We start from the raw sequence: 4518 nt of genomic DNA on the forward strand, positions 1-4518 counted from the left end.
TTTTTTCTTCACAGATGCTGCCAGACCTGCTGAGCTTTTCCAGCAACTTTGTTTTTGTCCCTGATTTGCAGCATCTGCAGTTCTTTCAGTTTTAACAGTATTTGTGAGTTGTGTTGTGATGCTAATGGCCCTTGGTGAGAGTTTAGCTGCTGGGACAATGTGTCTTTGAGCTGGAGCATTAAACTGAGACCTCTGCATCGCTGTCAGATGGAGAGGACAGATCCCTCTGCCCTATTGGAAGAAAAGCAGATGCGTTCTCCCCAGTACTTTAACCAAACTTTATTCCCAAACTAACTGGATTAAAAGAAAACACAGATTAAATGGTGTGTGTTTTGTGGAATTTTGCTGTGCACACTAATTGGTCCTGTGTTTCATACATTGCAATGTTTGTTTTTATCTCTCTGGGGATTGTGGGAATCACTGGCTGGAATAACATGTATTGTCCATCTCTAACTGCCCCAGAGAAAGCGATGGTGAGCTGCCTTCTTGTGTCACTGCAGCCCATTGGGGAAGTGGGAAGTTTTAGGATTCTGACCCAGGGATAGTTAAGGAAAGGCAAGATAGTTCCAATTCGGGATGGTGGTTGACTTAAAGACAAACCTGAACCTGATGTTGACCCACATTCATTGTGATGTGCTTTGAGATATCTTGAGTTCCCAAGACAGGCGATCTAAATACAAGATACTCTCCCACTTATTCTCTTTAAGAGTTCATTTTGTAGAGCCAAATCCCTTCTGGCTACAGTTTGGTGTGTTGTCACACTTGGATTAGTTTCAAGAGATGGTGAGGGGACAGCATTCAGTCATAATGCTGCCAAGTTGACAGAAATTAGTGGTGATGTAGTCTATGTGTATTGTATCCTACAATCACTGGGGACTCACTTAGCATGCAAAGCTTTCATTTTGTTGGCTTGAGTAATATCCCTAAGGCTCCACTGTTCCCATTCTTCCCTGGGTATGGTTTCAGATCTTATAGAACAAGATCTTCAGAAGGCTTTTGATAAAATCCCCCCAGAGAGGCTGGGGGTTGGGGTGGGGGTTTTAAAAAGATTAAAGCACACAGGATAGCAGGTAATGCACTGGCACGGATGAATTAGTGACTAACAGACAGAAACAGAGAATAGGAATACATGGATCATTCTCACGTTGGCAGGCTAACTAGTGGGGTATCTCAAGGTTCAGTACTTAGACCACAGTTGTTCACAATATATACCAATGATTTGAAGGTGGGGACCAAATGTGACATTTCCAAATTTGTAGATGATACAAAGCTAAGTAGGAAGATGTAAAATGGCCTCAGGAAGACTTGAATGGGCTTAATGACTGGGCAAGTACATAGCAGATGGAATGTAGTGGGGAAAAGTGTGAGATCATCCACTTTGGTAGGGGAAACTGATATGCAGAGTACTTTATAAATGGTAAAAGGTTGGAAAGCGTAGGTGCAGAAAGAGAACTAGGTGTCCTTGTAAATAAGTCACTGAATGAAAACACATGGATGCAGCAAGCTATTAGGAAGGCTATCAGAAGAAGATTTGAGTGCAGGAATAGTGAAGTTTTGCTTTGATGGGAGGCTGGTATTCAAATTTTTGGCAAAGATCTGTAGCTCGGGTTGTGGGTGAGGTTGTTGACTTGCTTACCAAGCTGGCTTGTTCTCGTTCAGACGTTTCGTCACCATGCTAGGTGACTTCATCAGTGGAGCCTCCAATGAAGCAATGTTGTTCTATTCCACTTGGAATTTATACTGCTTTGTCCGTTATGGTGAGTAGTGTCCTTTCCAGCTTTGATCTGTATGGGTTTGTATATGGGGTCCAATTCTATATGTTTGTTGATTACATTATAGGTGGAGAACCGTAACTGTAATTGGACAACAAACATATAGAGTTGGACCCATATACAAACCCATACAGATCAAAACTGGAAATGACACTACTCACCATAACGGGCCAAACAGTATAAACATCGTTTCATTGGAGGCTCCACTGATGATGTTACCTAGCATGGTGACGAAATGTCTGAACGAGAACAAGCCAGCTCGGCAAGCAAGGGAGCTTGGTATGTCACATTATGTGCAGTTTTGGTCTCTTTATCTCAGGAATAATATTATTGCCACAGAGAGAGTGCAACAAAGGTTCACCAGACTTATTCCCAGGATGATAGGAATGTCCTATGAAGAGGTATTGAGCAAACTGGGCCTGTCCTGTCTCAAGTTTCAATGAATAGGAGTTGGTCTAATTGAAACTTACAAAATACTGAAAGGTTAAATGTAGGTAAGATGTTTCCCCTGGCTGGGGAGTCTAAAATCAGTGGGTATGATGTAAAAATAAGAGGGATGCCATTTAGATCTGAGGTGATGAGAAAGTTTTTCTACCCAGAGGGTTGTGAACCTTTGAAATTCTCCACCACAGAGAGTTGTGGAGAGTCAGTCTTTTAGGTACGTTTAGGTACAGGTTGATAGATTTTGATTACCAATGATGTATGGGGGTACAGGAATTGGGTGGGTAAAAGGCATTGAAGTTTCAATCCACCATGATCATATTGAATGGCAGGCCAGGCTGGATGGGCTGAGTGGCCTGCTTCTGTTCTTCAAAGGCAGGAAGACGCAGTATAGTGGCCGGAAAGAAAAATTTCTTGTGCCTGAGTGGGAGAAGTAAAGGGAGGTGGAGTAAGGCATTTTCAAAGATAGGAACTTGCACTGTCTTATTAAAGGGGGAAATGCAGGCACAGCAGGGGCTACAGAGAATCTGGATAATGATGACACCAGAAACGATGGGGGCATACATATATCAGGAAAAGACAGATAGGGTGGTTCTCCTTTCTCTTGAGAAAAGGCCAGGTGGGTGAGCTCTTTAAATTATGAAGGCTTTTTTTGATAGAATAAGTACAAGAGATCATGTTTCCTCTTATGGAGGAAAACATAACTAGAGGCCATCAATAGTCACCAAGAAAACCGATTGGGAAATCAGGCAAAATGTCTTCACTCTAACAGAGGTGAGAAGGCTGAATTTGCTCCCACAGGGAGCAGTCAAAGCCAATAGTATTGATGTATTTAAAGAGAAGCTAGATATATGGATGGCAAAGATGTGAATGGTGGGTTAAAATAGTAAATTTAGATGAAAAAAGATTGGAGGAGGCTCAAGTAGTTGAATATTTCCACGCTGCATCTTCTATGTGATGCTGTGTATACATAAAGGAAGGGCTTCGGGGAGTGATATGACCTCTGTCCTTACATTCACAGAGTCCAGACTAATGCAATGGGTTGAAATTCATTTTTCTTTAAAGCTCCCAAATGAAGGAAGACAAAAGTTAAAGTTAAGTTAAATAAATAAAGTTAATCAATATCACTTAAACTGCTCCCAGTCCTCCTTTCTCTTCTAAACCAAAGATCCTGTCTGATAATCAGTGGCAGCAAATAACCTCTGGTGAGTCTTAACAAGAAGAGGCACTCGCTATCCAAGACAAATTACAGTTTCCTGCAATGACAGCAATAAATGCAATTAACATCAGCTAGCTAGATATAATTACAACAGGAGATGACACATCCATCACGATTGGGACCTTGTGCTGGACTGCCTCATTCTCCATTAAAAAACTGTGTGATATTATCAGATTGCGTAGAGTGAACATGACATCAATGTGAACTCCTCGGAACCATTCCCTTGTACAACTGTCTCGGTCTAATGCTACCAGGCAGGATCCACAAATGAGAACCAACAAAACTCTACCATAATTTTATAATATTAGTCCTAACAGATGAAAAATATTGGTGGAGAGGAACAGCAATGTTTGTTACATTATCTGTTACAATTCACTATGTTCAGTGCCCATTATAATCAAATGTAAGCCACTGTTCCAGATAATTGAATAGCTTTTGCTCATTTCACAGAGTGTGCCCGGAATTTATACTGTGAAATTACAAAGAAAGAAGAAAGAATCTGACCATAAGACCACAAGATATGAAGTGATAATGAGAAAAACTGGTCCTGCTTTAAAAAGGAGAGAAGGTACAAGGAGCTGTTTGCAGCTTTGGAGAAAAAATGCACTAAGACTGGCGAGTGAAATAGTCTTACTCTTTGGGGACTTTCAGTCAAGTCACAGTAGCACCATTTGTTGTGGATTCAGGAGAACTCAGCTTAGCAACAAGCCTCTGATTGGTCAGGTTGCAGACCCTGTGAGGGGAGTGAAACAGAGGGAGAAACAAGGAGATCTCCAGAACCTAGTTACAACAATCTTTCTCTCTCCCTTTATCTGTAAAGTTGCCTTCTCTAATTTTGAAAGAGTAGATAAACTCTTCTAAATGCAAAAGGCAACCAAAAGACTCCAGATTCAAACAAGTCATCACTGCAGATAACATCTGGGCATCAGCGAAGAATTGAGGATTGCAAAACCAACCCATCTAGTTTTGTATCAGAGATAGTAGGAACTGCAGATGCTGGAGAATCCAAGACAACAAGGTGCAGGGCTGGACGAACACAGCAGGCCAAGCAGCACCACAGGAGCAGAGAGGCTGACGCCTCGGGCC

The sequence above is a fragment of the Rhincodon typus genome, chromosome 2 (genome assembly GCF_021869965.1).
Source record: "Rhincodon typus isolate 14 chromosome 2, sRhiTyp1.1, whole genome shotgun sequence".
NCBI lineage: Eukaryota > Metazoa > Chordata > Chondrichthyes > Orectolobiformes > Rhincodontidae > Rhincodon > Rhincodon typus.